Genomic DNA, 13424 nt, shown 5'->3' with positions numbered 1-13424 from the left:
TAGGGTAGGGAAATTTTATTATTTTGGGGGTCTTTTTTATTTTATTTTATTAGGGGGATTAGATTAGGTGTAATTAGTTTAAAATTCTTGTAATTCTTTTTTTATTTTCTGTAATTTAGTGGGGGGATTTTCGTAATTTAGTTTATTTAATTTGATTGTAATTAATTAGGTTTTGTAACTTAGGTTAGGTTTTATTTTACAGGTAATTTTGTACTTATTTTAGCTAGGTAGTTATTAAATAGTTAATAAATATTTAATAACTATTGTACCTATTTAAAATAAATACAAAGTTGCCTGTAAAATAAATATAAATCCTAAGCTAGCTACAATGTAACTATTAGTTATATTGTAGGTAGCTTATGGTTTATTTTATCGGTAAGTATTTCGTTTTAAATAGGATTCATTTATTTAATTATGTTAAATTAATTTCGTATAATTTAAATTATATTTAAGGGTTAGGGTTAGACTTAGGTTTAGGGGTTAACAAATTTATTATAGTAGCAGCGACGTTGGGGTCGCAAGATTAGGGGTTAATAAAAATTGAACTAGTGTTTGCGAGGCGGGAGTGCGGCGGTTTAGGGGTTAATACATTTATTAAAGAGGTGGCGATGTCCGGTCGGCAGATTAGGGGTTAATAATTGTAGGTTGGGGCGGCAGATTAGGGGTTAATAAATATAATGTAGGTGTCGGCGATGTTAGGGGCAGCAGATTAGGGGTTCATAGGTATAATGTAGGTGGCGGCGATGTCCGGTCAGCAGATTATGGGTTAAAAAATTTTATTTTAGTGTTTCCGATGTGGGGGGCCCTCAGTGTAGGGGTTAATAAGATGTTTATGGGTGTTAGTGTACTTGTTAGCACTTTAGTTAAGAGCTTTATGTTCCGGCGTTAGCCCATAAAACTCTTAACTACTGACTTTTAAATGCGGTAGGAGTCTGGACAGGAGAGGGTCTACCGCTCACTTCTTCCAAGACTCGTAATACCGGGGTTAGGCAAATCCCATTAAAAAGATAGGATACGCAATTGCCGTAAGGGGAGATTTGCGGTAGCCTCGAGTCGCGGAAGAAAAGTGAGCGGTACACCTGTACCTCTCAGACTCTTAATACCAGCGGGAGTTAACAAGCAGCGTTGGGACCTCTCAACGCTGCTTTTGAAGGCTAACGCCAAACTCATGATCTAGGCGTAAATTTTTAAAAAAACTAACACTTCGATTTTTTTTTACAAAACAATAAACACTAAATTATGAAAAATAAAAAACGAAATTTTAAAACATAAAAAAGAATTATACCTAATCTAATAGCCCTATAAAAATAAAAAGCCCCCCCAAATAAAAACACCCCCTAACCTACAATAAACTACCAATAGCCCTTATAACGGCCTTTTGTAGGGCATTGCCCTAAGTTAAACAGCTCTTTTACCTTACAAAATTACTAAGTCCCCCCTAAAAGTAAACCCCCCCTAACACAACCAACCCCCAAAAACCAAAAATAAAAAAACATAACTCTAAAAAATCTTAAGATACCCATTGTCCCTAAAGGGGCATTTGTATGGGCATTGCCTTAAAATGGGCATTAAGCTCTTTTACAAGTGCCCATCCCTAATCTTAAAAAAAAAAAAAAAAAGGAAAATAACACAAACCACATAAAATCTACTCACGGTTCCTGAAGTTCGGACATCCATCTCCATCCAGGCGGTGAGAAGTCTTCATCCAGACGGCAACACTTTCATCCATCTTGGGGACGTCTTCTATCTTCATCCATCATCTATCTTCTATCCATCCATCCATTTTAGTTATGAGTTTTGTGAAACATTTTTGTTTTACAAAATCCATAACTATTGCTCTCAGATGGCAGAATGAATCATGTCGGTATAGGCTGTAACGCAAGCATTTTAGCCGGACCGCACAACCTGTAATACAGCACTATAGAAAATCCCACACTCAAATGTCATTTTTTTTTTTGAGTGTGGAATGGACGTTGCATTACAGGCTAAAATGCTTGCTGTATAGCTATACCGCCGCGATTCGTAATATGCGTCTCCAGTCATTCCACACGCAATGGACAATTTTTCAGCCGAATGTGCGCTAAGTCGAACTGCAAAACAAAGCAGGAGAAATTAACATTAAATCCAAAGACAGAAACATGCTCCTCTAAGTGCGCAAAAAACCCAACAACTAATAAGGAGATTCTGTGCATCAAAACCTGACGCATACATAACCATGCAAACATGTGCTAACCCGATGCGGGTAAACTATAGAAAGACTAAAAGGACGTGCGATAACCCGACAGGCATAAACCAGCACACGGGTAAAACTATAGAAAGACTAAAAGGACGTGCGATAACCCGACAATCGTTAACCACACGTGAGCAACCCTGATGCGTAAAAACGAAGCAAGCCAAAACAGCAAGAGAATAGTGAAAAGGAACAGTCCCAGGGCTATATATTAGCAAATATATAAATAACTATAAAAAGTACCAAAACATAGCTAAATGAGTGTCTTAACAATAGACACTCGTCCACTAGAAATCAAGCAGAAGACCAGTACTGAAACATATCAGCAGAGGTTATGAAATAGGAGTATACTGAAGATCCATTAAGGGAGATAAAAGAAAAGCCCCTGCAACCAGTTAGAGGATTTATAAAAAATTTCCCATGAGGTAAAAAAAAGAATCAGAAACCATAACCCATATTCATCCCTCTGACAAGCACAGTACTCTGAGGGGGAAACCCGGCCTCAATATAGACTGAAAACCCCTCTCTCTGAAGAATCAACTGTGCATCTTCATTCTCTTTAACTACCTCCAGCGGAGGAAAAATAAAGATTTAAGTATGTGTGAGGTGGGAGGGGTTTAAAGAGCTCTCGGGTTTGGGAATCTTTGCCTCCTCCTAGTTGTAGAGAAGAGTAATTTCCAAGCGTAAAGGATCATGGACTCTCACCACCTGTATGAAAGAAACTGTATTCCATATAAAGTTTGGAAAACTAGAGAATTGGGGCAAAATCCAAAATGTCATTAGTGCAAGATAATTTGTACATCTGACACATTTAGTGTCATATCTTGCTAAAATTAATTTCTCTCTCTATATATACAGTATAGTAATAAAAAAGGTATAAACAATGTATGTTATATATACTAGAACCATAATCAGAACTTTACACCCATGAGCAGTAAATGCAAATAAAATATCAGACTTGTAATACCCATGAGATTGGGCATCATCATAAGTCATTGAGTTTGCCTATAAAAAAACTAGATTCCACAGGGCCATTTGCCCTTCCGCTGATGCCCATGTGTACACCAGTGAGTCAGCTCAGAGAATTGTTCTGCAAGAGCACTTATTCATCTTCAGTGCGCACAGGATGCAACACTACCAGTGTTAGCACAATGAACACATGGGGAAGTTGGCATGTGCTTTATTACCTGCGAGAACAAACAACTTGTAGCAGTCTGGACCTTCTTCCCAACTAACAGGCCCAGCTGGCAGAGGGTGCGTTGTGACTTTTTTCTTGGCCTTCAGAAAGAACAAAACAGCCATAACATGATCTAATGGAGCAGACACCGAATTAAATAAAAATGTAATGATGACAGAAGTGGCTGAAATGGATTCCCAGCAGCTCTCTGTAAGTGGGCTTTAATTTCATAATTATCCCCTCATTTGTTTAACACCTGAGCACTCGTATATAACATATCATGAGCCAGACGCACTCCGCACATCCAGGGACAGCGTGTGACTCTGAGCCAAGACCACATCATACACATTTAGTACTGAACAAGGTGGCATGACGTTGGCATACTGACTTATCTGTATGGGGGTGTAAAGCTACAGCAGTGATGGCTGGGGGTACAGCTTTAACAAAAGGAGATAGGTGAGTTAGTAAGGAATTGCAGAAAGAGATCATGAAGAGTTAAATGTAATATTCATCTATAAAGGGTTCTATTCCAGTGTTTACTTTCATTGCAAAATAATGTGACCTGGGACAGAAGAACCATCAGAGAGAGAGAGTAAAAATGTTTTACCCTTTAAAAAGACATTCAAAGTATATATATATATATATATATATATATATATATATATATATATATATATATATATATATATATATATATACATACATACACAGGGAGTGCAGAATTATTAGTCAAGTTGTATTTTTGAGGATTAATTTTATTATTGAACAACAACCATGTTCTCAATGAACCCAAAAAACTCATTAATATCAAAGCTGAATAGTTTTGGAAGTAGTTTTTAGTTTGTTTTTAGTTATAGCTATTTTAGGGGGATATCTGTGTGTGCAGGTGACTATTACTGTGCATAATTATTAGGCAACTTAACAAAAAACAAATATATACCCATTTCAATTATTTATTTTTACCAGTGAAACCAATATAACATCTCAACATTCACAAATATACATTTCTGACATTCAAAAACAAAACAAAAACAAATCAGTGACCAATATAGCCACCTTTCTTTGCAAGGACACTCAAATGCCTGCCATCCATGGATTCTGTCAGTGTTTTGATCTGTTCACCATCAACATTGCGTGCAGCAGCAACCACAGCATCCCAGACACTGTTCAGAGAGGTGTACTGTTTTCCCTCCTTGTAAATCTCACATTTGATGATGGACCACAGGTTCTCAATGGGGTTCAGATCAGGTGAACAAGGAGGCCATGTCATTAGATTTTCTTCTTTTATACCCTTTCTTGCCAGCCACGCTGTGGAGTACTTGGACGCGTGTGATGGAGCATTGTCCTGCATGAAAATCATGTTTTTCTTGAAGGATGCAGACTTCTTCCTGTACCACTGCTTGAAGAAGGTGTCTTCCAGAAACTGGCAGTAGGACTGGGAGTTGAGCTTGACTCCATCCTCAACCCGAAAAGGCCCCACAGGCTCATCTTTGATGATACCAGCCCAAACCAGTACTCCACCTCCACCTTGCTGGCGTCTGAGTCGGACTGGAGCTCTCTGCCCTTTACCAATCCAGCCACGGGCCCATCCATCTGGCCCATCAAGACTCACTCTCATTTCATCAGTCCATAAAACCTTAGAAAAATCAGTCTTGAGATATTTCTTGGCCCAGTCTTGACGTTTCAGCTTGTGTGTCTTGTTCAGTGGTGGTCGTCTTTCAGCCTTTCTTACCTTGGCCATGTCTCTGAGTATTGCACACCTTGTGCTTTTGGGCACTCCAGTGATGTTGCAGCTCTGAAATATGGCCAAACTGGTGGCAAGTGGCATCTTGGCAGCTGCACGCTTGACTTTTCTCAGTTCATGGGCAGTTATTTTGCGCCTTGGTTTTTCCACACGCTTCTTGCGACCCTGTTGACTATTTTGAATGAAATGCTTGATTGTTCGATGATCACGCTTCAGAAGCTTTGCAATTTTAAGAGTGCTGCATCCCTCTGCAAGATATCTCACTATTTTTGACTTTTCTGAGCCTGTCAAGTCCTTCTTTTGACCCATTTTGCCAAAGGAAAGGAAGTTGCCTAATAATTATGCACACCTGATATAGGGTGTTGATGTCATTAGACCACACCCCTTCTCATTACAGAGATGCACATCACCTAATATGCTTAATTGGTAGTAGGCTTTCGAGCCTATACAGCTTGGAGTAAGACAACATGCATAAAGAGGATGATGTGGTCAAAATACTCATTTGCCTAATAATTCTGCACTCCCTGTATATATATATATATATATATATATATATATATATATATATATATATATATATATATATATAATCACTGAATTACAAATGATCAGAATACAAAGTAAACATTTTACTATAATTTGCGTTAGAAAACTTTGCATTGTTTTGCAGTAACCTTTTAAAAAACTTATCCGCTCAGCTGAAGATAATTAATGGATATATATGGGTTCCTTTACTGAGTAATAACTATTGCAGGGTTAATAGTAAAAGTGTGATTATGTACTTAAACCTAACTGTTAAAAGTACATCAGAGCTATTTTTTTACTACACACAAACATTTTATAGGCAATTAGATGTTTAATGTCTCCTCTAGTCATTCCATAAAAACACATCTAAAGTTCATCCATAACTGGAGAAACATTCTCCACTAGTGACCATGTCTTCTTGCCCTGCTGACGACTAGAGGAAGGGGTTAATCACTGAACTGATATGCAGATATATTTTATAGGATGGTGCGTGTTTGCCACTTGCTTCTCATTGCTTAGCTGCCCGTGCCACTAGGGGGTGATGTTTTATGTACTCACTTGTATAATGTCAGAATGATTTTCTCCTCCCTTTGCTCTCTTTTCATCCTATAACAAGGATGACAGAAGCCAGAGGTGGCTCCTCTTCCTATAGAGCATTGTTTCTCAGCCAGTTACATGTACCCCTCAGGAACATGGCCCTGGAGCATTGGTAATTTGGTTGCCCTGATGCAGCAAAGGTAAACATTCAGTGTATCCCAGAAGTCAAAGTATCATAGAAGTTATAGGGTATCCCAGAAGTCAGTACCATAGAAGTTATAGGGTATCCCAGAAGTCAGTACCATAGAAGTTATAGGGTATCCCAGAAGTCAGTATCATAGAAGTTATAGGGTATCCCAGAAGTCAGTACCATAGAAGTTATAGGGTATCCCAGAAGTCAGTATCATAGAAGTTATAGGGTATCCCAGAAGTCAGTACCATAGAAGTTATAGGGTATCCCAGAAGTCAAAGTATCATAGAAGGTATAGGGTATCCCAGAAGTCAGTGTACCATAGAAGTTATAGGGTATCCCAGAAGTCAGTGTACCATAGAAGTTATAGGGTATCCCAGAAGTCAATGTATCATAGAAGTTATAGGGTATCCCAGAAGTCAGAGTATCATAGAAGTTATAGGGTATCCCAGAAGTCAAAGTATCATAGAAGTTATAGGGTATCCAAGAAGTCAAAGTATCATAGAAGTTATAGGGTATCCCAGAAGTCAAAGTATCATAGAAGGTATAGGGTATCCCAGAAGTCAAAGTATCATAGAAGGTATAGGGTATCCCAGAAGTCAAAGTATCATAGAAGGTATAGGTATCCCAGAAGTCAATGTATCATAGAAGTTATAGGGTATCCCAGAAGTCAGAGTATCATAGAAGTTATAGGGTATCCCAGAAGTCAAAGTATCATAGAAGTTATAGGGTATCCCAGAAGTCAGAGTATCATAGAAGTTATAGGGTATCCCAGAAGTCAATGTATCATAGATGTTATAGGGTATCCAAGAAGTCAATGTATCACAGAAGTTATAGGGTATCCCAGAAGTCAATGTATCATAGAAGTTATAGGGTATCCCAGAAGTCAGTTTATCATAGAAGTTATAGGGTATCCCAGAAGCCAAAGTAACATATAAGTTATAGGGTATCCCAGAAGTCAGTGTACCATAGAAGTTATAGGGTATCCCAGAAGTCAAAGTATCATAGAAGTTATAGGGTATCCCAGAAGTCAGTGTACCATAGAAGTTATAGGGTATCCCAGAAGTCAATGTATCATAGAAGTTATAGGGTATCCCAGAAGTCAGTGTACCATAGAAGTTATAGGGTATCCCAGAAGTCAATGTATCATAGAAGTTATAGGGTATCCCAGAAGTCAGTGTATAAAAGAGGTCAGTGCACCCCAGAAGTTAGTGTATCCCAGAAAGTAATGAAACAAAACTTAATGAATCACAGAAGTCAGTGAATCACAAAACTTAATGAATCACAGAAGTCAGTGAATCACAAAACTTAATGAATCACAGAAGTCAGTGAATCACAAAACTTAATGAATCACAGAAGTCAGTGAATCACAAAACTTAATGAATCACAGAAGTCAGTGAATCACAAAACTTAATGAATTACAGAAGTCAGTGAATCACAAAACTTAATGAATCACAGAAGTCAGTGAATCACAAAACTTAATGAATCACAAAATGAATCACAGAAGTCAGTATTACTCAGTTCTAACAGTTCAGATTCTTATTCCCTGCCTGGGATTGTCAGCTGCCACTCACTGTGATTGAGTCACCTATACCCATGTAGGAAAATAGAGTCAGGCCAGTTTTAGAGATTTGAGGACTGGAGTTGGTAAACTACTTAATTAAATTAATTTTATACACTGTGAACATAAAATTGGTAACAAGAATTTAACTTTTCTCATTATGATTTTCTCAATTCAATATAAGGATACCAGCAAATATCTTAGAGCAATGCATTGCAAATGCAGACAGGAGCTCACTGCCAGCTCCTATGTAAATCCAATAAACATAGTCCACAACATAAGCTTCCAAATTCTTCTTTATTTTAGGGGAGGATTCAAAGGTAAAAACAGCAGTAACGTTTCAGGTTATACACCCTTAGTCATACAATGTAAGACTGCTCACAAACTCTCTGTTTATAGTAACACGGGTTACTTAATTAACATACAACTGTGTTTAATTAATTTCAATACATGTTAAGACCAGGTAACAACTTACCTACCCCATCTTATGGTAAATCCTGGGTACTACATATTCATTCTATCAAATAGAAAATATATACAAAAAAAATTGAAAAAATACTTAGTACACTGTGCTAAATTGAACAATCTACATGAATACCGATACATCATAATCTTTATTCATCCCTAGAGGCCTCATAGAGTTAAGTGTAGATATCCAAAACTATTCTTTTCTTTTTAATAATAATTCCCTATTGCCCTCTCTTCTAGGCAATTTAATTTGATCAATAAACTGCCATCTTAGTTGGCTGAAAGAGTGCGCAGCTTCCAGGAAATGGGATGAAACAGGCACATCTAATATTGGATTTGTGTTCGGTGATACGATCACGAACCCTCCTTGTGGTCTCTCCTGAATAGATCCTGGAGCACGGGCACTTTATCAGATAAATCACATAACATGAATTACAAGTAAAGAAATCCCTAATATTATACAATTTGCCAGTTTGAGGGTGTGCAAACTTAACTCCTTTGATTAAAGAATTACAACTGGAACATCCCAGGGAGGGATAACAACCCAGATTTGTCTTGGTTATGTAGCCTGTTTCCATTCTGGACTGACTACCTATGTCTGCTTTTGTAAGAATATCTTTAATATTACGATTTTGTTTCTATGCCATCATGGGGGGGTCTTTAAAGCAGGGTAGATCTTTGTTGCAGTCTCTAAGTATGTGCCAATGTTTCTGTAGGATTCTACTCAATTTCTTACTGTGGTTACCATACTTGGAGACAAACACCAAACGATCATCCTTATCTTGAATTTTTGTTTGTGAAAGCAGCTCAGATCTTTGAATTTGATTAACCTTAGTAATATCTTGGTTTATCAACTCCCCAGGGTATCCTCTGTCCAAAATTGTTTACCCATATCATGCAGTCTGTCTGTAGTGTTCCCCTCTATATTAACAATCCTTTTTACCCTTATTAACTGACTCCTCGGTAAGGATTTCAAAAGATTAGGAGGGTGAAAACTGCTAAAATGTAGAAGATTGTTTTTGTCAGTAGACTTAATATGAATATCACATTCCAAAATATTTTTAGCAGTATTCTTAACCACCCTGGTGTCTAAAATAAGACTACAGAAACATCATGCCAATTTAGAGTACATTTTATACCATTTACTGCCTGATTTAAATCTGTCACAAACTGCAACAGGGTATCTAGGTTGCCCCCCCCCCCACCATACGCCAAACACATCATCTATGAAACGCCACCATGTGGCTCCATATTGTAAAAACAATTCATGTTAATATACAAACTTTTCTTCAAAGTTTCCCATGAATATGTTGGAGTATGAGGGGGCAACATTCGATCCCATGGCCATACCCTGGGTTTGGAGATGCCAAGTATCTCTAAACAAGAAATTGTTACAAAATAATACCAGTCTTAATAGCTCTTCTAAAAATTGAATCTGTTCAATACTATAAATGTTTGTGTTTAACAGGACTTTTTTTTTTACACACCCAATACCGCTTTCATGTTTGATGGAGGTGTAAAGACTTTGAACATCTAGTGTGTAAAGTATATACGTGTCTGTGCCCAATTCAAGGTTAATTAATTTTTTTATAAAGTTTCCAGTATCTTTGATATAGGAAGATAAACTTTCCACATGTGGTTGGAGAACTTTATCAAGAAATGTTGCTATATTTGATAATATGGAGTCTGCGCTGGCTATTATAGGACGCCCTGGAGGGGTATTGATGTTTTTATGAATTTTGGGTAGTGTATAAAATACAAGGCTAATAGGGTACTCAATTATTAAATATTCTCTTAGTTCAGAATCAATCAATTCCAATTTAACTGCATATGTCAGTACATTTTTAATTTCATTTTGTATGTTATGCTTAGGATCGTAATTCACTATTGAGTAAACTTGTCTATCTCCCAGTTGTTTCATACACTCCTGTATGTAATCCCCTTTATTTTGTACAACCGTAGTCCTGCCCTTGTCTGCAGCCTTCAAAATGATCGGCTTTTCTTGTAAAGTTTTTAATGTATTAAACTTCCCCAAGCCTAAAATCCCTTAAGAGATCCCTCTATACATATCTCAAAACAGAATGCTCCTGTCATGGTTGATTAAATATTTCATATCCGCTCTATGTTAAATGTTTGCATATATTGTGTATTATTATTGTTTTTGTATTTTATTGTACCCTATTGTATCAATGCAATGTTTTGTGATCCCAGGACATACTTGAAAACGAGAGAAATCTCAATGTATCCTTCCTGGTAAAATATTTTATAAATAAATAAATAAAATCCTTATTCAAATTCTGTACTGTAATAGGCTTGCACCTAAGTTGTGTTTTAAGTGCCCCAAAATCATTTAATACTAGATTAATAAAGGTCTTAATAGAGTTGTTGATATGTGGAGGCATAAACCTGCTTTTCTTTTTTAATCCTAATTCTTTAGCCAAAAATACATTACTCATATTGTTTATGCTGCACACTTATTTTATTCATATTACCAAAATGTCCCTTTAAACGCAGAGTTCTAAAGAAGTGGTGTAAATCCATCTCCAATGCAAAGGTGTCAGTCCTTGTGGTGGGGCAAAAGGAGAGTCCCTTATCAAGTAAGTTTAGTTCATTATTGCTCAGTTCTATTCCTGAGGGGTTAACAAGTGTCTCACTTGGGATATTACCGGTTAGCGACTCTTGTTGCGTGTCTTCATTCCGCCGCTGCGTGGTATAAATTTATTCTTCTGGTTGGTTACCCGTTCTGCTTCTACGGTGTTTCCTCCCTCCCCGGTGTCGCTTCCTCCACTGGTGTCCTTGGAAAAAGACACCCCTGAGGTATTAAAGCTCACGTTCCCAGGTCTGTTCCGCCATCTCCTCCAAGGTCTGCGATAACCGGAAGTGACGTCATGCGGTGTCCCAGTTTCAGAATTCCGCCAACGGTAGAAGTTTCCCTGCAGGTAATCCTGTTCATCTCTTGCAATTTTATTTTTCTTGCGTTCTTGTATATCCTTTATTGTGGCAATTAGCTCATCTGTATCTTCCAGCATTTTGTCAAAAACTTCTGCTGATACTTTACGGAGCTCTTCCTTAGTTTGCTTGATAGTAATCTCCTGTGCTGTAATCTCCTTCTGCAAATATTCCACTGTTATTACTATTAAATCGTATGAACATTTATTCAGAATTCGTTCAAATTTATCACAATATTCTTTATTCTGTATCATCAATGTTGGTCTGATATTCATTCTTAGGCCCCTATGGATCCTCATTCTGCTAATGTAACTGCATGCAAATCCCATGCTACATTTTGCTTCATGATTTTGACATACAACTTGTTATAGTCCTCCACAGGTAAAAACTGAAGAAAATCCCTAGGCCCCTTTATAAGGGTTGTGTGATCCTTGCTGCTTCCAGCTCAGTGTACAAAAATACCCTAGAATCCTCTGTCCCCGTTTCTTCATCCATTGTAGATACTGCACAGGAATCCAGCAGTGTGTAACAAACTCAATTCAATATAAGGATACCAGCAAATATCTTAGAGCAATGCAGGCAGCTCCTATGTAAACCCAATAAACAGTGTCCACAGCATAAGCTTCCAAATTCTTCTTTATTTTAGGGGAGGATTCAAAGGTAAAAACTGCAGTAAGGTTTCAGGTTATTATGATTTTCTGACATATTACTAAGGAACTACATGTGTTGCTTTATTTATTGCTCTAATATTTCCAAATATTTCTGCATTTGCATCCAGTAAAACTGAATTTTAAAATAAGGTCCTGAAAACAATATATGGTAACAATTTATCACATTCTGGGGATGGACAATGGCCTCTATTTTATTAACCTAATAATATTTACCTGTTGTAGCGGTGGGGCAAAAATGTCTGCCGGTGGCGCCTTTTCCTGTAGCGCCTTGTTTCTCAGCCGGTTGCATGTACCCCTCGGGAAGCTGGTCCGGAAGCTTTGGTCATGGGATACTCAGTGGCTTGCACTTACATTATATTTTGCCCTGATGTAGCAAAGGTAAACATTCAGAGTATCCACAGAAGTAAACGTATCTTCAGAAGTCAGTCTATTAAGTCAGCAAATCCCAGAAGTCAGTATCTTCAGAAGTCAGTGTATTAAGACAGCAAATCCCAGAAGTCAGTATCTTCAGAAGTCAGTGTATTAAGACAGCAAATCCCAGAAGTCAGTATCTTCAGAAGTCAGTGTATTAAGTCAGCAAATCCCAGAAGTCAGTATCTTCAGAAGTCAGTGTATTAAGACAGCAAATCCCAGAAGTCAGTATCTTCAGAAGTCAGTGTATTAAGTCAGCAAATCCCAGAAGTCAGTATCTTCAGAAGTCAGTGTATTAAGTCAGCAAATCCCAGAAGTCAGTATCTTCAGAAGTCAGTGTATTAAGTCAGCAAATCCCAGAAGTCAGTATCTTCAGAAGTCAGTGTATTAAATCAGCAAATCCCAGAAGTCAGTATCTTCAGAAGTCAGTGTATTAAATCAGCAAATCCCAGAAGTCAGTATCTTCAGAAGTCAGTGTATTAAGTCAGCAAATCCCAGAAGTCAGTATCTTCAGAAGTCAGTGTATTAAGTCAGCAAATCCCAGAAGTCAGTATCTTCAGAAGTTAGTGTATAAAGTCAGCAAATCCCAGAAGTCAGTATCTTCAGAAGTTAGTGTATTAAGTCAGAAAATCCCAGAAGTCAGTATCTTCAGAAGTCAGTGTATTAAATCAGCAAATCCCAGAAGTCAGTATCTTCAGAAGTCAGTGTATTAAATCAGCAAATCCCAGAAGTCAGTATCTTCAGAAGTCAGTGTATTAAGTCAGCAAATCCCAGAAGTCAGTATCTTCAGAGGTTAGTGCATCATTTAAAGGGAAATTCTAGCCAAAATTGGAAACCACATAGGTGCATTTCGGTATTGAACAGAAGCAATTTTGTAATATACATGCATTAGCAAAAATGCTTCTAATAAAAGCTATAGCTGTTTCAAAAGTGTATTTAAAGGGACATAATACTCATACTG

This window comes from Bombina bombina, chromosome 4 (assembly GCF_027579735.1).
Source record: "Bombina bombina isolate aBomBom1 chromosome 4, aBomBom1.pri, whole genome shotgun sequence".
In the NCBI taxonomy this organism is placed as follows: domain Eukaryota; kingdom Metazoa; phylum Chordata; class Amphibia; order Anura; family Bombinatoridae; genus Bombina; species Bombina bombina.
The sequence above is the reverse complement of the archived record's forward strand: the minus strand, read 5'-3'. Positions refer to the sequence as shown.